The following is a 22,524-nucleotide window of genomic DNA, read 5'->3' on the forward strand; positions in this document are numbered from 1 at the left end:
CATCAGGGTCCCCAGAAATCAGAGACTCAACAAAGCATGGAAATACAGGGCAGTCCGCATAGAATGAGCCTGAAGACCCAGCACCAAGCTCAGTGATATGGCATAATGGTTAACAACAGGGAGGCATGACATCCATGCTCATGTGGGCAAGCAAAGTGTCAACAGGCCTGTGAGACCAAAGACAGAGTCAGCTACTCCCAGCAATCAGGAATTGGTGAACAGACCTAAAAGTCCCAAAAGTGAGTGCAGATCACACGTCCTGAGAGGCTCGTTAAAATGACAGACTCCTCCAGGCTCACCATTGGATGTTCAGAATCAAGGCCCCAGATAATTCTGCTTCCACCTGCCGCTGACCAAACTTAGAAAAACTCAAAGTTAGACTGGGAGTGGTGGCTCATGCCTGCAATCCCAGCACTTTGGGAGGCCGAGGCGGGCAGATCACGCGGTCAGGAGATCGAGACCATTCTGGCTAACACGGTGAAACCCCGTCTCTACTAAAAATACAAAAAATAACCAGGCGCGGTGGTGGGCACCTGTAATCCCAGCTGCTTGGGAGGCTGAGGCAGGAGAATGGTGTGAATCCGGGAGGCAGAGGTTGCAGTGAGCTGAGATCGCGCCAATGCACTCCAGCCTGGGTGACAGAGTGAGACTCCGTCTCAAAAAAAGAAAAACTCAAAGTTGTTGAGGGTTCTCTGAGCTAAAGTCTTGGTCACCTGATTGTATAGTACAGAGGTTAGCTCAGAAAGTCTTGGTCACCTGATTGTATAGTACAGAGGTTAGCTCAGAAATAGGAACCCAGGCTCTGCAAATAGTAGCTGCAGTTACACAGCCAATCCTGCCTATGGGGTGTGAAAAAGCTAAAGGTCATGCAGCAACTACCTTATTTAGCATATCTGTGACAATTATGGAGCATATGCATATACATAACATACGGACGAACATATTCAGACATGCATACAATTGTAAACCCAAAAGTGCACAAATAGGTATTCTTTTTTGTTTTTTTAATACAGAATCTTGCTCTGCCATACAGGCTGGAGTGCAGTGCCACATCATGGCTGACTGCAGCCTTGACCTCCCAGGTTCAAGAAATCCTCCCACCTCAGCCTCCATGAGTAGCTGGGACTACAGGTGTTCGCCACAATGCCTGGCTAATTTTTAAGTTTTTCATAGAGTTGGGATCTTGCTATGTTATCCAGGCTGGTCTCAAACTCCTGGGCTCAAGTGATCCTCTTGCCTCAGCCTCCCAACGTGCTAGGATTACAGGCATGAGCCACCACACCTGGCCAGGTATTCTTTCTTTAAAAAAAAATGTGATGTTGTTAACATTATGCTTTCAAAATGTTAAGCAGTATAAAATATTGGCCAGGCACAGTGGCTCACAGGCCTGTAATCCCAGCACTTTGGGAGGCTGAGGCAGGTGGATCACCTGAGGTCAGGAGTTCGAGACCAGCCTGGCCAACATAGCGAAACCCCGTCTCTACTAAAAATACAAAATTAGCCAGGTGTGGTGGCACGTACCTGTAATCCCAGCTACTCAGGAGGCTGAGGCAGAAGAATCACTTGAACCTGAGAGGCAGAGGTTCCAGTGAGCTGAGATCGCACGATTGCACTGTAGCCTGGGCAACAGAGCAAGACTGTCTCAAAAAAAAAAAATCGTTAATGGCCACACACAGGGAGACCCTCATCTCTACAAACAATTACAAAATTAGCTGGGCATGGTGGTATACACCTATAGTTCCAGCTGCTTGGGAGGCTGAAACAGGATGATCGGTTGAGCCCAGGAGTTCAAAGCTGCAGTGAGCTATAGTAGCAACACTGCATTTCCGCCTGGCAGACAGAGAAAGACCTTGTCTCAAAAACAAACAAACAAAGAAGTTAATAATTAACACTTCACAGAACAATGTGGCAAGTCCAGTTATTGACCAGTTTGTTGTTTCTAACTTTTTTTCATGATTCAGACTTTTTTTTTTGAGACAGATTCTCACTCTGTTGCCCAGGCTGTAGTGCAGTGGCGTGATCTCAGCTCACTGCAACCTCCGCCTCCCAGGTTCAAGCGATTCCCTTGCCTCAGCATTCCAAGTAGCTGGGACTACAGGGACTTGCCACCACGCCTGGCTAATTTTTGTATTTTTAGTAGAGACGGGGGTTTCACTGTGTTAGCCAGACTAGTCTCGAATTCCTGACCTCGGGTGATCTGCCCGCCTCAGCCTCCCAAAGTGCTGGGATTATAGGTGTGAGCCACCGTGCCCAGCTGTGTTTAACTTTTTGAACAAACTGTTTTCCACAGTGTCTGAACTACTCTCCACAGTGCTACTGGTAATGCGTGAGGGTTCCAACTTCCTCACATTCTTGCCAACACTTAGTATTTTCCCTTTTTTAATTTTTAAATTATAGCCATCCTAGGGGGTACAAAGTGATACCTCATTGTTGTTTTGATTTGCATTTTTCTAATAAGTAATGATCCTGAGCATCTTTCTTGTGCTTATTGGCCGTGTGTATATCTTTTTGGGGACATGTCTATTCAGATCGCTTGCCCCCTTTTTTTCCTCTTTCTTTTTTCCCTTTGTTAGAGTTAATTTTTTGTTTATGAAATATTTCAGGCCAGGCGCAGTGGCTGACGCCTGTAATCTCAGCAGTTTGGGAGGCCAAGGCGGGCAGATCACGAGGTCAGGAGATCGAGACCATCCTGGCTAACATGGTGAAACCCCGTTTCTATTAAAAATACAAAAAATTAGCCGGGCGTGGTAGCAGGCGCCTGTAGTCCCAGCTGCTCCGGAGGCTGAGGCAGGAGAATGGTGTGAACCCAGGAGGCAGAGCTTGCAGTGAGCCACAGAGCTTGCAGTGAGCCAAGATCGCGCCACGGCACTCCAGCCTGGGCAACAGAGCAAGACTCCATCTCAAGAAAAAAAAAAAAAAAGAAAAGAAAAGAAAAAAAAGAAAAATATATATATATTTCAAACATATGGAAAATTATGGAGAATAATGTAACAGACACCACATTACCTGCTCCAACAACATGAACCTTTCCCATATTTGCTTTGAGGTGTTGTTGTTGCTGTTTAATAGACTTTTTTTTTTTTTTAGAGCTGTTTTAGGTTCAAAGCAAAACAATAAAGGTGCCAGGCGCGTAGCTCATGCCTGTAATCACAGCACTTTGAGGGGCCAAGGCAGGAGGATTGCTTGAGCCCAGGAGTTCATGACCAGCCTGGCCAACATGGTGAAACCCCATCTCTACAAAAACTACAATAATTAGCTGGGAGTAATGGCACTTGCCTGTAGTGCCAGCTACTCAGGAGGCTGAGGCAGGATGATTGCTTGAGCCCAGGAGTTCAAGGCTACAGTGAGCTATGATTAAAAAAGGACACTAAAGGATGTAAGATTTTACTCCTACTTTCAACCTAACAAGTATCCATACAACAATTTCAAAGGATACTGGCAAAAGACACAGATCTTGAGACAAAGACAAAGATCTTTATTACTCACAGCACAACAAACAGCATGAGCTTCATGTTTGCCCTGGTTCCCCTTGTCCCCCAAGTCCCACAGGGGCTATGCTAAGGGGCCCAGTTAGATGAAGTATACAAAGTGGGTTTGTATCACAGCTGAGGAACTCTAAATTGAAAGAACATCAATAATTAATAAAGAAGAACTACAAGCATATTTGCCCAACCTTTTCTCCAGAGCAATTACTTTTATCTGGACAGTAAATAAACCTGCACTTTGCTCTGGAGATAGAAACTATCTCTTTTTTTTTTTTTCATGTAAGTATCTAATTGCTCCAGCAGAGTTTGTTGAAAAGACTATTCTTTCACTCAATTGCCTTGGTAACTTTGTCAAAAATCAATTAACCATATATATGTGTGAGTCTATTTCTGGACTCTGTATTCTGTTCCACTGATCTATGTGTCCATCCTTTTGCTAATACCATATTGTGGCATTTGTTGTTGTTTTTGAGACGCAGTTTCACTCTTCTTGCCCAGGCTGGAGTGCAATGGTGCTATCTCGGCTCACTGCAACCTCTGCCTCCTGAGCTCAAGCGATTCTCCTGCCTCAGGCTCCAGAGTAGCTGGGACTACAGGCGCCTGCTACCACGCCCGGCCAATTTTTTGTATTTTTAATAGAAACGGGGTTTCACCATGTTAGCCAGGCTGGTCTTGAGCTCCTGACCTCAGGTGATCCGCCCACCTTGGCCTCCCAAAGTGCTGGGATTACAGGCATAAGCCACGGCGCCCAGCCCGTTTTTGTATTTGAGACAGAGTCTTACTCTGTCACCCAAGCTGGAGTGCAGTGGCATGATCTTGGCTCACTGCAACCTCTGCCTCCCAGATTCAAGCAATTCTCCTGCTTCAGTCTCCAAAGTAGCTGGGACTATAGACATGCACCAGCACACCTGGCTAATTTTTTTTTTTTTTTTTTTTTTTTTTTGGTAGAGTTGGGGTTTCTCCACGTTGGTCAGGCTGGTCGCGAACTCCTGACCTCAAGTGATTTACCTACCTCAGCCTCCCAAAGTGCTGGGATTTCAGGCATGAGCCACCACACGCAACCCATATTGTCTTGATTACTATAGCTCATGAGTTTGCAAATGTAAAGGGTGGGCTACATATAATTCCTGCTACATACATTTTTATTGTTTCCTTTTTCAACCGTTTAAAACTGGAAAAAGCAGTTTTAGCTTTTAAGCCCTGCAAAAACAGGCTGCAGGCTAACCTGTGGGCCAGTTTGCCAACCCTGCTATAGATTTATGGTAAGTGTTAAAATCAGGTTGTATGAGTTCTCCAAATGTGTTCTTCTTTTACAAAACTGTTTTGGCTATTTTAGCTTTTGCTTTTTGATATAAATTTTAGCATCAATTTCTAGAAATAAATGCTGCTGGTATTTTAATTGGTATTATCTTTAGTCCATAAATCAACTCGGGGAGAATTAATATCATTATATCAAATCCCCCAATCCATGAACATGGTATATCTCTCCATTTATTTAGGCCTTCTTATTGTTGTGGTATATTTTTAAATCCAATGAAACATTAGATCTTACAAATATTTACCACTTTATTTGTTATCCATTCCTTATCTATCTCTTACCCTCCATCTGGTTTCATTTTCCTTCTACCTGAAAATTTTACGTTAGAAATCCTCAGGCCGGGCAAGATGGCTCATGCCTGTAATCCCAGCACTTGAGGAGGACAAGGTGCACGAATTGCTTCAGCCAAGGAGTTAAACACCAGCCTTAATTAATTAATAAAAAAATTAATTAAGCTGGGCATGGTAGCTCATGCCTGTAATCCCAGCACTTTGGGAGGCCAAAGTGGGCAGATCACCTGAGGTCAGGAGTTTGAGACCAACCTGGCCAAAATGGTGAAACCCTATCTCTACTAAAAATACAAAAATGGTGGCTCATGCCTGTAATTCCAGCACTTTGGGAGGGTGAGGTGGGCGGATCACCTGAGGTCAGGAGTTCAAGACCAGCCTGGCCAACATGGTGAAACCCTGTTTCTACTAAAAATACAAAAAATTAGCCAGGTGTGGTGGTGCGTGCCTGTAATCCCAGCTACTTGGGAGGCTGAGGCAGGAGAATTGCTAGAACCCAGGAGGCAGAGGCTGCAGTGAGCCGAGATTGCACCACTGCACTCCAGCCTGGGCAGCAGAGGGAAACTCCGTCTGAAATAATAATAATAATAATACAAAAATTAGCTGGGCGTGGTGGCCTGTGCCTGTAATCCCAGCTACTTGGGAGGCTGAGGCAGGAGAATCACTTGAACCCAGTGGATGGAGGCTTCAGTGAGCTGAGATCGCCACTGCACTCCAGCTTGGGCCACAGAGCAAGACTCCATCTCAAAAATAAACAAACAAACAAACAAACAAAAAGTAGCCAGGTGTCATGGCATGTGTCTGTGATCCCAGCTACTCAGGAGGCTAAGCAAGATCCTCTCTCAAGAAAAAAAAAAAAAAAATTCTGTAGTACAAGTCTGCTGGGGCCAAGTTCATTCACCTGTTGTCTACCTGAAAATGTCGTTATTTTGCCTTCTGTATTAGTCATATGACTGCATAACAAATTGCTCCAAAATGTAGTGACTTAAAATATAAATATTATCTCATAGTTTCTGTGAATCAGGAATTCAAGACTGTCTTAATTTGTTTTCTGGTGTTTCAGTTATGTGAAGGTTTGTCTGGCGCTGGAGGATCTACCTCCGAGATGGCTCATTCACATGGCTGTTTGCAGCAGATCTCAGTTCATTACTACATGGATCTCTCCACAAGACTGCTTGAGTTTCCTCACATGGCAGGGGTCTTCCTTCAGAGTAAGTGAACCAAGAAAAAGCAAGGAAGAAGCCATGCTATCTTTTGTGACTTGGGGTCATAGGTCACATGCCATCATTTTTTACTTACCGTATTCATTGAAAGTGAGTCACTAAGTCCAGTACACATTCACAAGTAGGGAAATTAGGCTCCACCTTTTCTTTTCCATTTTTTTTTTCTTTTAAGACACAGTCTCACTCTGTTGCCCAGGCTGGAGTGCAATGGCACATTCGAGGCTCACTGCAACCTCAACCTGCTAGACTTAAGTGATCCTCCCACCTCAGCCTCCCAAGCAGCTGGTACACACCACCACGTCCAGCTGATTTTTAAAAATTTTGGCTGGGCATGGTGGCTCACACCTGTAATCCCAGCACTTTGGGAGGCCGAGGTGGGCAAATCACAAGGTCAAGAGATTGAGACCATCCTGGCCAAGGTGAAACCACGTCTCTATTAAAAATACAAAAATTAGCTAGGCATGGTGGTGTGTGCCTGTAGTCCCAGCTACTTGGGAGGCTGAGCAGGAGAATCGCTTGAACCCAGGAGGTGAAGTTTGCAGTGAGTCAAGATTGTGCCACCACACTCCAGCCTGGTGACAGAGTGAGACTGTCTCAAAAAAACAAATTTTTTTTGGTAGAGTGTATTAGTCCATTTTCACACTGCTGATAAAGACATACCTGAGACTGGGAAGAAAAAGAGGTTTAATTGGACTTACAGTTCCACATGGCTGGGGAGGCCTCAGAATCATGGCGGCAAAAGGCACTTCTTACATGGCGGTGTCAAGAGAAAAATAAGGAAGAAGCAAAAGCAGGAACCCCTGATAAGCCCATCAGATCTCGTGAGACTTATTCACTATCACAAGAATAGCATGGGAAAGACCAGCCCCCATGATTCAATTACCTTCTCCTGGGTCCCTCCCACAACACATGGGAATTCTGGGAGATACAATTCCAGTTGAGATTTGGGTGGGGACACAGAGAAACCATATCATAGAGGCAAGGTCTCACTATGTTGCCCATGCTACAGCATGGCAACTCCTGTGCTTAAGCAATCCTCCCAAAGTGCTCAGCCTCCCAAAGTGCTAGGATTACAGGCATGAGCCACCGAGACCACCTTTCTTCTTCTTTTCTTTTCTTTTTTTTTTTTTTTTTGAGACAGAGTACCGCTCTGTCACCCAGGCTGGAGTGCAGTGGTGTGATCTCGGCTCACTGCAAGCTCCGCCTCCCAGGTTCATGCCATTCTCCTGCCTCAGCCTCCCGAGTAGGGCACCCACCACCACTCCCGGCTAATTTTTTGTATTTTCAGTAGAGACGGGGTTTCTACTGAAACCAGGATGGTCTCGTTCTCCTGACCTCGTGATCTGCCCGCCTTGGCCTCCCAAGGTGCTGGGATTACAGGTATGAGCCACTGCGCCCGGCCTCTTCTTTTCTTTTCTTCTTCTTTTCTCCTCCTCCTCCTGCTCCTCTTCTTCTTCTTTCTTCTCCTTCCTCTTCCTCCTCTTCTTCTCCTTCCTCTTCCTCCTTCTCCTTCTTCTTCCTTCCTTCTTCTCCTTCCTCTTCCTCCTTTTCTTCTTCCTCCTCCTGTTTCTCCCTCCTTCTCTTTTCTCCTCCTTATTCTTCCCCCTCTTTTCCCTCTTCTTCCTCCTTCTAAGATTACCTTACAGAATATTCCTTACTAATTATTTTTATTAAGGACCTAGAAACCCTAAGCTAATTATGGATATTCTAGCCATGAGTGGTGATGTACACCTGTAGCCTTAGCTACTTGGGTGGCTGAGGCAGGAGCATCACTTGAACCCAGGAACTCATGCTGCAGTGACCTATAATTACATTACTGCACTCCAGCCTGGGTGACAGAGCAAGACCCTATCTCAAAAAAAAAAAACAAAAAGAAAGAAAGAAAAGAAAAGAAAAAGAAAGAAATAGAACAAATATTTAATTTTGCATTCTCAGTATTTATAGATAACCATGTTTCCTATGTAGAATTATTAATATAATGACTTACATTAGTAGATTTTCTTATATCAAACCTTATTTCTATTCCTAGATTAAACTCCATTTGGACATAGTATATTATTCTTTCAGTGTGTTTTTGGATTTTGTTTGCTATAATTTTATTTATGATTTTTAAATATTTATGAATTAGATTGGCCTATTTTTTCTTTATTCTTATAAGTATTATTATTATATTTTGGTATTGATGGAGTCAGAACATGCTACCCTAAAACATGGCCCCTTGTCATTTGAGAAAGCAGCAAGAGGAAGGTCACTCTCACCATCCCTTCTCCTCTCCCATCCCCCCAAAACAGGTCATACAACCTAGGAAGGCCTTTCCAGCCCCCCCGAGCTGCCTACAGCCGCAGAGATGTTGATGCCTAAGAAGAACAGGATTGCCATTTATGAACTCCTTTTTAAGGAGGGAGTCATGGTGGCCAAGAAGGAGGTCTACCTGCCTAAGCACCCGGAGCTGGCAGACAAGAATGTGCCCAACCTTCATGTCATGAAGGCCATGCAGTCTCCCAAGTCCCGAGGCTACGTGAAGGAACAGTTTGCCTGGAGACATTTCTACTAGTACCTTATCAATGAGGGTATCCAGTATCTCCGTGATTACCTTCATCTGCTCCTGGAAATTGTGCCTGCCACCCTATGCCACAGCCATCCAGAGACTGGCAAGCCTCAGCCTAAAGGTCTGGAGGGTAAGTGACCTGCAAGACTCACAAGAGGGGAAGCCGACAGAGATACCCACAGACAAAGTGTTTTGCCCCCTGGTGCCAACAAGAAAGCCGAGGCTGGGGCTGGGTCAGCAACCGAATTCCAGTTTAGAGGCGGATTTGATGGTGGATGTGGTCAGCCACCTCAGTAAAATTGGAGAGGATTATTTTGCATTGAATAAACTTACAGCCAAAAAAAAATTTAAGAAAACTAAAAAAAAACAAAAACAAAAACCTAGAAAGTTACTCTCTGACCTTTTCCCCTGAAGCAGGTCATAAGGCCCTCATTCAAGAGGTACCCTTCCTGTAGCCAGAAGACAGGAACATCCTTATTCCTGAAGACACAGAGAAAAAGAATCTAAACAAACAGGCCTTACTAGGTTTCACTGAGTTTATTATCATTAGATCATACCTTTTTTTTGTTTAAATAGGGTCTTGCTCTGTCACCCAGGCTGAAGTGTAGTGGCAATCACAGCTCACTGCAGCCTCCATCTCCCAGGCTCAAGCAATCCTCCCACCTAAGTCTCCCAGTAGCTGGGACTACAGGCCGTGCCACCATGCCTAGCTAATTTTTTATTTTTTGTAGAGATGGCGTCTTGCTATGTTGCCCAGGCTGGTCTGGAACTCCTGGGCTCAAGTGATCCTCCTACCTCAGCCTCCAAAATTGCGGGATTACACGCATGAGCCACTGTGCCCTGCTGAGCATAACCCTTTTGTCCTCCAATCACGTTACTCCACAACTGTCCACTTTCCGACAAACCTAAGCATACAAGGCAGGCAGATTATCTGAGGCCAGGAGTTCAAGACCAGCCTGGCCAAAATGGCCAAACCCCATCTCTACTAAAAATACACACACAAAAATTAGCTGGGGGAGGTGGTGCACACCTGTAGTCCCAGCTACTTAGGAGGCTGAAGGAGGAAAATCACTTGAACCAGGGAGGTGGAGGTTGCAGTGAACTTAGATGGCACCACCGTACTCCAGCCTGGGCAACTAAGAGAGGCTCCATCTCAAAAATACAAAACAAAACAAAAAACCTTAAGCATAAAAATACACAATTTTACCTGCTTTTTGAGTCCTCATTTCTGAAGACTACTGTGTCATGTAAAACTTATATAAATTTGTGGGCTGGGTGCAGTGGCTCACACCTGTAATCCCAGCACTTTGGGAGGCCAAGGCAGGCGGATCACCTGAGGTCAGGAGTTTGAGACCAGCCTGGCCAACATGGTGAAATCCCGTCTCTATTAAAAATACAAAAATTAGGCAGGGCGCAGTGGCTCACGCCTGTAATGCCAGCACTTTGGGAGGCTGAGGCGGGTGGATCATGAGGTCAGGAGATCGAGACCATCCTGGCTAACACAGTGAAACCCTGTCTCTACTAAAAATACAAAAAAAAAAAAATTAGCTGGACGGGGTGGCAGGCGCCTGTAGTCCCAGCTACTTGGGAGGCTGAGGCAGGAGAATGGTGTGAACCCAGGAGGCGGAGCTTGCAGTGAGCCAAGTGAGCCACTGCACTCCAGCCTGGGCGACAGAGCGAGACTCCGTCTCAAAAACAAACAAACAAACAAAAAATACAAAAATTAGCCAGGCATGATGGTGGGCACCTGGACTCTCAGCTACTTGGAAGGCTGAGGCACGAGAATCACTCAAACCCGGGAGGCGGAGTTTGCAGAGTGGAGACTCTGTCTCAAAAAAAAAAAACAGAAAACAAACAAACAAAAAACTGGATCCACCAAAGAAAACAACTGTTTTCCATCACCTCCCATGTATCTCATTATCTACTGCAAAAAAGAAGATTGAGGAATATAACCCTACCTGGACTGACCTTTTCACAAGATCATGTCTGTTTCTAAGGCTCACTCAACTGCAAAGAGGATCATTTACAGCTTAATTTCTGTTCTCCAAGGTCCATTCATTCTCCCTAATAATCATTTATTGCCCCTCAAAAGAATGACCTACATTTCCCCTCCTCTGTGAATAAAGTTATATAAGCATCTGGGGGCATCTGGGCACCATGGGATTATTTGGGTAATCACTTCGTGATCCCCAATGTCCCCCTCCCATCAATAAATTTGTATGCCTTTTTCTCCTATTAATCTGCGCGTTTTGTCAGTTCATTTTCAGTGAATCTTCAGAGGGTGAAGGGGGAAGTTTTTCCCCCTTCACCTCTGAAAACTGAACTTCTACCGACATCTAGGGTTTTTCCTTTTTTTTTTTTTTTTCTGCTCTGTTGCCCAGGCTGGAGTGCATTGGCATGATCTCAGCTCATGGCAGCCTCTGCCTCCCGGATTCAAGCAATTCTCCTGCCTCAGCCTCCAGAGTAGCTGGGACTACAGGTGCCTGCCACCACGCCCGGATAATATTTTTGTATTTTTTTTTAGTACAGTCAGGGTTTTGCTATGTTGGCCAGGCTGGTCTCGAACCCCTGACCTCGTGATCCACCCACCTCAGCCTCCCAAAGTGCTGGGATTACAGGTGTGAGCCACCACACCTGGCTTTTTTTTTTTTTTTTTTTTTTTTTAACTGGGGACACACAGCCTTTGGTGGAAGCTCACAGCAGCTTTGACCTCCTGGACTCAAGCAATCCTCCTACCTCAGCCTCCTGGATAGCTGGGACTACAGGTGCGCCACCACGCCCGGCTAATTTTATTTAAATTTTTCATAGAGACAGGGTTTTGTCATGTTGCTCAGGCTGGTCTTGAATTCCTATGCTCAAGCAATTCTTCTGCCTTAGCCTCCCAAAGTTTGGGGATTACAGGTGTGAGCCACCGTGCCCAGCCCTCATGCACACTTTTAAAGTTTTTACTACGTTTTGCCAAATCCAGGTTTATACCTAAGTTTCCATACCTACGAGTTGCAGGCTTACTCTTTAAAGCTGGTGAACAGCTACAGCAATCATTACTCTCACATTCTTGAATTTCCAGACTCTTTTGAGCAGCCTCTTTCCTCTTTGTGCAGCCCCCCAGCTCTGTGGCTGATGTTCAATAGAAGTGCCTGGCCCAGAGGCCCTGGCACTGAAACGTGGGGCTGGAAAACAGCTGGTCCTTTTTTTATTTTATTTTATTTTTTTGAGATGGATTTTCACTCTGTTGCCCAGGCTAGAGTGCAGTGGCATGATCTCGGCTCACTGCAACCTCCACCTCCCTGGTTCAAGCAATTCCCCTGCCTCAGCCTCCTGAGTAGCTGGGATTACAGGCACATGCCACCATGGCCAGCTAATCTTTTTGTGTTTTTAATAGAGATGGGGTTTCACCATGTTGGCCAGGCTTGTCTTGAACTCCTTATCTCAGGCAATCCACCCGCCTGGGCCTCCCAAAGTGCTGAGATTACAGGCGTGAGCCACCGCGCCCAGCCTTCCAGCTGGTCCTTATTTATCCTCCAGCACTTTCAGCTGTTCTGTTTCGATTTTGATCCATGCAACGCGGGGGATGGGGGAACAATCCAACAGGTGAATCCTCTCCCACCCCAGAAATGGCTCAAGGAGACCTCCTAGTGGGTTATGGGACCACTGAGCCATGGACCCCAGGGTCACCTTTCTTCCCACCACAGTCAAGCTCAGCACATAACTTAAATGCATAGTGGTCCCAGAAATGTCAAGGAGAAAAAAATGCCCATTTTTTTCCCTCCATACACAGCAAAACTGTTCTAATACAGCCAAATGAACTGGAGAAGCAGTTTTATTCTTGCCCTTCCTGCCGAGGAAAAACTGAAAATGCAGGTGCCGTGAAAATACTAAATGGAGGCCAGAGGCGGTGGCTCGCGCCTGTATTCCTAGCACTTTGGGAGGCCAAGGTAGGTGGATCACCTGAGGTCAGGAGTTCGAGACTAGCCTGGCCAACATGTTGAAACCCCATCTCTACTAAAAATACAAAATTAGCCAGGCGTGGTGGCAGGCGCCTGTAATCCCAGCTACTTGGGAGGCTGAGGCAGGAGAATCGCTTGAACCCGGGAGGCGGAGGTTGCAGTGAGCCGAGATTGCGCCATTGCACTTCAGCCTGGGTGACAGAGCAAGACTCTGTCTCAAAAAAAAAAAAAAAACCTAAGTAGAGAGTGCTCTTGGAGCAGGGTTTCCAGCCTTTCAGAGGAAAAGTTGGAAAACGCTAAAAGTTTTCAAACTTTGGGATCTTCAGCTCTTACAGAAGTATCTAAGTCAGGTGTGGTGGTGCACACCTGTAATCCCAGCTACTTGGGAGGATCCCTTGAGCCCAGAAGTCCAAGGCCAGCCTAGGCAATGTGGCAAGACTTGTCTCTAAAAAAAAAAAAAAAAAAAAAAACGTAAATTCTAGGTTGGGCGCGGTGGCTCACGCCTGTAATCCCAGCACTTTGGAAGACCAAGGCAGGTAGTTCACTTGAGGTCAGGGGTTTGAGACCAACCTGGCCAACATGGTGAAACCCCCTCTCTACTAAAAATACAAAAATTAGCCGGACATGGTGGTGCGTGCCTATAATCCCAGCTACTTAGGAGGCTAAGGTGGGAGAATCAGTTTAACCCCAGGGGCAGAGAGCTGCAGTGAGCAGAGATTGTGCCACTGCATTCCAGCCTGGGCAACAGAGTGAGACTCTGTCCCAACAAAAACAAAAACAAAACAAAACATAAATTCTGACTATTCCTTTCCTAGGGCTTCTCCAGCACCCCGACTCTCCAACAGCACTGGGCTTTCACAAGGACAAATAATATGCAAAACTTTTTGGGAGTCTACTTACGATAATTGCCTTAAATTAACATCACAAAGCAATGGAAATTGCATTCCCCTAAGGCTTCTTACTGCAGGAAGTTACCCAGCTCCTGACTGCAAAGGTAGTGACGATTAAAGTCAGGTTGGTTAGCTTCTGTCTTGCAAAGCTTGTCTGTTAATCCATTACTTGTGTTCATATAAAATGGCATTTCTATATCAAAATGCGTGAATGTTTTAACCTTTTGTAAATATAAGCTTATTTTTTTCTGTTGAATCAGACAAGTCTTTCCTCTGCCAGAAACCTTAAAACTGGTATTCTTAAAACAGTATTCTACTAGCTGCTTTTACTTTACTGGATCGATGTTCAGCTTTCAGATCACAGAAAGTCAGTCCTTCACTATTTTGCTAGCCTCAGGCCATACCAGGAGAATTTCAGTGTGAGTGTCTTATTTTAAGCCTAGCATCGGTGAACTAAAGTGCTCACAGGAAGATGGAGGAGAACTGCAGACCAGGTTACTGGAGGAGCAGAGGATGCAGTTCCAGAAGCCCTGTAATGTCTTCAGACCTTTGAAGGCTGTTTTGTAGAAGATGGCTTGTTCTTCCTTAATTTTCAAGGCAAGCATAGGGCCAAAGAGTGAGAGCTATATAAAGCTAGATTTCATCTTTAAATGGAAGACCTTTAAACAATAAGAGCTGTCTGAAAGATATAAAAACTTTCTGGGATTGAACTGAGCTCCTAAGTCATTGGGAGAATACAAAAGAATGGCCATCTCACAGGTCTACAATACATGCATGATTGAACATGATTAAATATTTTACATGATTATTTTATAATTAAATATATATATATGGACACAGCCATTTGTTTTTAGAAAGCTTTGAAAATGTTTAAGCAAACTTAAACATTTTTATTTTATTTTATTTTTATTAAATAGAGACAGGGTCACACTGTGTTGCCCAGGCTGGTCTCAAAACTCCTGAACTCAAGCAGTGCTCCCACCTCGGCCTCCTAATAAGCAAACGCTTGTTATTCTGACCACTAGTTTGTAGAATAGAGCCATGTGGCTAAGCATCTTAATCCTACTTGGGTTTCTGAAACCCTTTGCCTGGCTGGCTGTTGTTGACACTATAGGGGCAAAGAAGGAAAGCTTCTGCCTTTACCTTCTGAAGGTTCACTGAAAATGACAAAAGGCAGGTAGGAGAAAAAGGCATACAAATTTATTTAACATGCAGAGCACAGGGGAACTGCATGAGAATGATTACCCAATAACCCAATGAGGCCTAGAGGTTTATAGACCCTTCTTCATGGAGGAAGGAGACATGAGGGTGTAGGAGTAAAAGATTTTTAGTGGGGAATGAATGGACCCAGAAGGCAGACTTTATCTTGTGAATGATTCTCTGGCAATTTAACAGGCAGGAGAACAAACAATGGTTTGGGAAGAAGTTTGTCTGGGCTGTAGCTATGGTGTTTAATGTTCAGTCTCTTCCTTTGTGATAGAAGTTTTAATTTTCTCTGGTTAATGAAATTTCAGGGAAGGGATCAAAGGCAAATTGTGTTCCTCTTTGGGGGTCCAGTTTCTAGGTAGATAAGGGAATTCAGAGAACAGCTTCATTCTGTGCTTTGGGAGAGACAGGATCAGAGAGAAAGGGAGGTAGGGGGAGGTCAGAGGGAGACCCTGGCACTGAGGATTATTTCTGAGGCCTTTCAATTTTCAAAGCAGTCAGCATGCCAAAGCATCATATTTTGGGGTATGGCTCTCTGTGCTCCAACATCTGCTCAAAAAAATGAATAATTAATGTCAAAACATTAAAAATGCTTTATATTTGTATTTTTCTGTATTTGTACATATCCAGATTTTAGCTGTTTCTCTTTTACTGTATAAATTTATGTATTTCCAAATTACATATGTATATATTCCAGAGATGATTTTAGCTTTCAGGAGGACTCATCTGTTTCCTTAGTCTTAATTCTATTAACACCAAAGGATAGCTTCCTAAGCATAAAAGGGAGAAAATTATTCCATTCCTACCTTTAGTCACTGGTGATAGAGATCACTCCACAATTGAAGAACAAAATCCTCCTCTGAGAGTGGAACTCTTAAATAAAGCACATTTTAGACAAGATTAAGCAACTATGTAAGAAATTTGCCTAAAGAGATATTTTTTCCATAAAAAGCAAAAGATAGTGACATGGATGTCATCTCACTCCTGAATTTAGCTAAATGGAGGTCATTTCTCATCCTGCCCTGCCCCCTCTCAGGAGGAAGAATGCAGCCCACGGATAGTGATAACCTACAGAAGCCTTGGGCTCAGCTCCTAAGCCCTAAGGGACAGATGGAGAAAGGAGGACCAGAGGGAGGGGAAAGAGGTGGGGGAGGCGGAGTGTGCTGCTGCAGGTCGCAGGGCAAGACCTGCACTCCCTTAAGTATGTATGCTTCTAGGCTCACAGAGACTGGCCAGGGGCTGGTTGGCATCACACCATACACATCTGTACTAGATACCAAATCACTGCTCATCCTCGACCAGAATGTTTAGTCAGTTAGTTGTGAATATCAATTGCAGAAGAACGTTCTGGTTTCAGTATCTCTCTTTGGTCACAGTCCGAGTTTGTGTGGTTAAAGAAAAAAGAGTCCACTTTTTAGGTTTCCAGATTTAGCAAACAAATAGAATATAAAAATACAAGAGGACGAGTAAAATTTGAATTTCAGAAAAATAATAAATAACATTTTAATGTGAAAATATCCTAAATATATTTTATCTGGCAACTCTATCATATTTTCCAATCAAGAGTTAAGCCTTGGGGCCAGGCATGGTGGCACACACTTGTAATCCCAGTACTTTGGAAGGCTGAGGCGGGCAGATCACTTGAGGTCAGGAGTTCGGGACCAGTCTGGCCAACATGGTGAAACCTCCTGTCTACTAAAAATACAAAAACAATTAGCCAGGTGTGGTGGCACATGCCTGTAATCCAGCCACTCAGGAGGCTGAAGCAGGAGAATTGCTTGAACCCAGGAGGAGGTTGCAGTCAGCTGAGATCACGCCACTGCACCCCAGCCTGGGCAACAGAGCGAGATTCTGTCTCAGAAAAAGAAAAAAAAGAAAGAAGATAAAGAGAAAGAGAAAAGTCAGCATAATGGAAATAAATCAGAGACATAAGTAATCAACGACTAACACTTTTTGCTATTTTGTTTTTCTCAATTTAAATTTTTTTCTTTTAAAAATTACCTTTTATTTTTGTGAAAATAATGTAAATACACACAAAAATTAAAAAGTCAAAAGGGACTGGGCACAGTGGCTCATGTGGGTTATACCAGCACTTTGGGAGGCCAAGGAGGGAGGATCACTTGAGGCCAGGAGTTCTAGACCAGCCTGGGCAACGTAGTGAGATCTTGTCTCTCCAAAAAAAAATTAGCTGGACATGGCAGCGTGCACCTGTAGGCCTAGCTACTTCAGAGGCTGAGGTGGGAGGATTGTAGGAGCCCAAATGTTCAAGGTTGCAGTGAGCTATGATCCTACCTCTGCACTTCAGCCTGGGTGACAGAGTGAGAACCCAACTTAAAAAAAAAAGTCAAAAGTACTAAAAGGTGTATGATGAAAAATAGCAGTGCACTGTTCTACCCAATCCCACTCAATCCCATCCCTGCTGTGATCCCCAGAGGTAGTCAGTTCATCCTTGTCCGTTGTTTTTCCCATTTTTAACTGCCTCCCATATTCCTAAAAATGCCTATACTGCTATTTTGTTGATTTGTCAGCTTTGGACATTACCTACTTTCTTTTTCTTTTTTCTTTTTTTCTTTTTTTTGAGATGAGTCTTGCTCTGTTGCCCAGGCTGGAGTGCAGTGGCGCTATCTCCACTCACTGCAACCTCTGCCTCCCAGGTTCAAGCGATTCTCCTGCCTCAGCCTCCAGAGTAGCTGGGACTACAGGCGCACGCCACCATGCCTAATTTTTGTATTTTTAGTAGAGACGGGGTTTCACCATGTTGGCCAAGATGGTCTCAATCTCTTGACCTCATGATTGGCCCGCCTCGTGCTCCCAAACTGCTGGGATTACAGGTGTGAGCCATTGTGCCTGCCCTGAAAATATCTTTTTACTGTACCATTCCTCTTGACTAATGGTTTGGGTTTAGATCTCTAGGCTGTAAATCATTCTTACTCAGAATTCTGAAGGCCTTGCTCCATTCTGCTCCAGCTTCCAGCACTGCTGCTGAGAAGCCTACTCCCATTCTCATTCCTGATCCTTTGGAGTCACCTGTTTTCTTTCTGGATCCTTTCAGAGTCTTTTCTTTATCCCTGGTTTTCTGCCAGTTCATGAAAATGAACCTTGAAATATAAATCTTATTTTATCTCCCTGAGAATTTTATAGCATTTTAAAAAGTTTTCTTCTTCTCTCTGATCATATTAAAGGATTATGTGCTGAAGAGATGACTAGATGGATGGCCAACCTGCTTGGGTAGAGCTTGACTAATGGGGGACTTCCCTGCGCAGCGTGGTTGTCCCTGAGCTGCTCTTTCAGTGAGGGCCCCAAATGCCTGTATCTAAAGGTCTTCCCTTTGAGCCTGCTCAATTTCTACAGAAAAAGGTTCTTTCATTTTCAGGTGGTGGTTGTGGAGTAGGGGGTGAGTTGGGGTGGGGTGAAGGGGTGAGAAATGTGCCTGGCTCCTAGGTTATCTAGAAACAGGGTGAGGAAAAGGGGCTGAGAGTTTACCTTTAATATCTAGATTACCTTTTGTTCCCCATATTTCCAGTTCTGCACCCCATACCTGCTCTTCACAGTACCTGATGTGCTGATCCAAATTCCCCAGGGAGTAAACCTCAGGTCTCCTTCAGGAGTGGGCAGGAGCAGACAGCCTACTGCCCACCTGGGCCTCTCACCTGGCTCTCAGGCAGGCACCACACTCCTGCCATTCACAGCGCGGTCCTCTGTCTCCCAGCAGTTCCACCTGCCTCTCTCCTCCCCTCTGTGGGATCAGGCCTCAGCTCCCTCCATGCCTCTGTGTGACTCACCACTCCTTCCTCTGCTTCCCACCTTACGAAAATGTGGTGACATCCTCCGTCTGCTGCTGCCTCCTCTTCTATTCTCAGAGACCTTGTCAGGTTTTTTTTTTTTTTTTTTTTAACTCTTTTTTACTCCTGTATTGTTGTATTTGGTAGGGCTTGGGAGGGAGCAGAGATTCACGATTCACAAGAGACTCCTCTGCCACGTTTAACCAGAAGTTCTTTCGTGTAAGTTTTCACTCTGAAGCATTTTCCGGGGACACTTTCCAGGCCCTGTTCTGAAATCTTGCTTTCAGTCAACACAGTTGCTTTTTGTTTTGCTTTGTGGTAGATGTTTCTTTATGGGAAGTGGATCAAAGTCTAAACACACACTTTGTTTTGTTTTTTTTGTTTTTCATTTTTTTTTTGGAGACAGAGTCTTGCTTTGCCGCCAGGCTGGAATGCAGTGGCACGATCTCAGCTCACGGCAACCTCTGCCTCCCAGGTTCAAGCAATTCTCCTGCCTCAGCCTCCCGAGTAGCTGGGACTACAGGCATGCACCATAACATCAGGCTAATTTTTGTATTTTTAGTGGAGACAGGGTTTCACCATGTTGGCTGGGCTGCTCTTGATCTCCTGACCTCAGTTGATCCACCTGCCTCGGCCTCCCAAACTGCTAGAATTACAGGCGTGAGCCACCATGCCGAGCACACACACTTTGTTTAATGGTATTGGTAAAACACTCTTGACCTTTTGAACAACAGCAACCAGACCCAAATATGTCTCTCTGCTTTTGTTTTGGAATGGGGATGGAAAAGCTGGAGAGGCGCTTGGCAGCACGGCCCTTGCCCCAGTGCTTGAAGGTCTGGTCCATCTCCTGTGCATGAATAAAAAGCAAGGGGAACGCTGAAATATCATCTCTTTTGAATTCACCATGAGCCCCACTTCTCTACTCTCCTGTGTTGACACATTAGTGCTATTGTGTTGCATCTGCTGGTGGATCTCCTTTCATCTGCAGGCCACACAAAACCCCCTTCATGTAAAGCTGCACACAAGGCTCTCAAATTATGAGGACACTTTAGCAGTCATTCCTCTTATCGAAGGGCTCACAGTCTTAGGGAAGGATTGCTGCCATTTCAGTGTGCTCCACTGTGCCCTGATACAGAAAGTCCAGACAAGCTAAGGCGGGAAAGCCAGGCTGGGAGCCCGTGACAGGGAAAAGTTAGCAGAAGAGTGAGTAGACCAGATGGATAGGGCTTTGAATGCCACACCAAGGTCTTTGGATTTTTCTGCAGGCATTGGGAGCCACCCAAGGATTTTGAGCAGGAGAGTAACATGAGATAAACTGTGCTTTCAGAAAATTAAGTTGGCCGGGAGCAGTGGCTCACGCCTGTTATCCCAGCACTTTGGGAGGCCGAGGCAGGTGGATCACCTGAGGTCAGGAGTTCAAAACCAGCCTGGCCAACATGGCCAAACCCCATCTCTACTAAAAATACAAAAATTAGTCGTGCGTAGTGTCAGGCGCCTGTAGTCCCAGTTACTTGGGAAGCTGCGGCAGGAGAATTGCTTGAACTCAGGAGGCAGAGGTTACAGTGAGCCAAGATTGCACCGTTGCACTCCAGCCTGGGTGACAGAGCGAGACCCTGTCTCAGAAAAATAAATAAATAAAAATACAAAAATTAGCTGGGTATGGTGGCAGGGACCTGTAGTCCCAGCTACTTGGGAGGCCGAGGCAGGAGAATCACTTGAACGCGGGAGCTGGAGGTTGCAGGGAACGGAAGTTGCAGTGAACTGAGATTGCGCCACTGCACTCCAGCCTGGGCAACAGAGTGAGACCCTGTGTGAAAAGAAAAAAAAAAGGAAAATTAAGTTGATAGCTGTAGCTCAGAAGGTTCAGAGAGGGAGAGGCTAGAGTCCAGGGGGCTCTAGATCAGATCACTGGGAGAGCTTTGTAAAAATCCACACCCCAGGCCAGGCACAGTGGCTCACGCCTGTAATCCCAGCACTTTGAGAGGCCGAGGCGGGTGGATTATCTGAGGTCGGGAGTTTGAGACCAGCCTGACCAACATGGAGAAACCCTATCTCTACTAAAAATATAAAATTAGCCAGGCGTGGTGGCACAGGCCTGTAATCCCAGCTACTCGTGAGGCTGAGGTAGAAGAATCGCTTCAACCCGGGAGGCGGACGTTGCGGTGAGCCGAGATTGTGCCATTGCACTCCAGCCTGGGCAAGGAGAGCAAAACTCCATCTCAAAAGAAAAATCCACACCCCAGCCTCTGCCCTTCAAGATTTTGTTTCAGGTGGTTTGGGGAGGGAACTAGGAATCTGCATTCTCAAAACATTCCACAGGTGCAGAGGTCATTGTGACAGGCTGCTAAAGGGGACCAGACCCCACATATGGGGCTGGGAGTCTAGGGAGAGAGAGGGGAAATAGATGGGGATGCTGCCCTGAGGCGAGCCCCACCTGGCCTCTGCCTGTTTAAGGGGCTGAAGGGAGGAAAACATGAAGAAGACCATCAAACTGGGCCAGGAGAGCTGCCTGGAGACTGGTGCCCGGCCTGCAAGGCAACCTTAGAAGAAAATCAGATTTGGGAGATGATGACATGGGACAGTCCAGGTGACAAAGGAGCCTGGGACTTGGGGGATGGTGAATCTGTGAGCACCTGGCTCCTACTTACAGTCATGGAGTATGTGGAACTGGGAAGGAAAACTGTCATTCACATCTCTCAGTCAAAGATACGTAGGCACATGCATGGACACAAACATAGCCCTCTTCTGCAGGAGTCAGAAAGGCTGGTGATTCAGAGACTGGGCTCTGTAATCCAGCAGCCCTGGATTGAAATCCTGATTCTGTGGCTCTGGCTGAGTCACCTGTCCTCTGTGAGCAACAGCCTCCTCACCTATAGAAAGAAAATGTTGCCAGCAGTTAACTCAATATGGCTTTGTGATGACTCGATGAGATGCTGCATGCAGAGGCTGGACACAGTGCCTGACACAAGGGGAGACTCTGTATGGAAGCTCTAAGGGTAATACTAAAAAATGCAATCTCACTTCTGAAGCCAGGGAGCCATAAAGTATTTCATTCAGAGTGCAAGGAAGAAAGTCCACAGGAAGACATGAAGCCTTTTTTTTTTTTTTATACAGAGTTTTGCTCTGTTGCCCAGGCTGGAGTGCAGTGGCATGATTTTGGCTCACTGCAACCTCCGCCTCCCAGGTTCAAGCGATTGTTGTGCTTCAGCCTCCCGAGTAGCTGAGCTTACAGATGCACGCCACCACGCCCAGCTAATATTTTGTATTTTAATAGAGATGGGGTTTCACCATGTTGGCCAGGCTGGTCTTGAACTCCTGACCTCAAGTGATCCACTGGCCTCAGCCTCCCAAAGTGCTGGGATTACAGGTGTGAGCCACCATGCCCAGCCAGCATGAAGCCTTTCATTTGCTGCTACCCATTCTGTATGGCTTTCTCTGGGTGTGTGTTTGGTGAGTCCTTTGCCTTTGGTTTCTAGGACTCATAGAGAAATGACAGACCCTTCCTGCTGCATTTAATTGGAGAGGAGCACAGAGACCTGAGATTATAATGATGACGTCTTAAATGTCAAGTGCTCCAAAAGTCTGCTGTTGCACTCACTGTCACCCTAAACAGCTCTGGAAACCAAAACCCTGCAGCCACCTAAAGCATGCCCTGAGTCTCTCAGCCAGGTTTCACCTGGGAAATCTGAGTGACAGTGACGTGCAGGCAGCTGGAAGACGCACAGTAAACCGAGGAGCCTGTGATGAGCTCAGAGGAGGTGAGTTGATGATCTGCTATTTATAGCCCCACTAAGAGGCTCTGGCCGCCAGCTCCATGTGAGGCTGGGTGGAAATGATG

At 45.5% G+C, this 22,524-nt stretch overlaps 1 pseudogene; it reads left to right on the plus strand.

The window, feature by feature from the left end:
• Positions 1-5,340: 5,340 nt before the first annotated feature.
• On the plus strand, positions 5,341-21,359 carry LOC106634812 (small ribosomal subunit protein eS10-like; annotated as a pseudogene).
• Positions 21,360-22,524: the final 1,165 nt, after the last annotated feature.

Source organism: Pan paniscus, chromosome 4, assembly GCF_029289425.2.
Source record: "Pan paniscus chromosome 4, NHGRI_mPanPan1-v2.0_pri, whole genome shotgun sequence".
Taxonomy (NCBI): domain Eukaryota; kingdom Metazoa; phylum Chordata; class Mammalia; order Primates; family Hominidae; genus Pan; species Pan paniscus.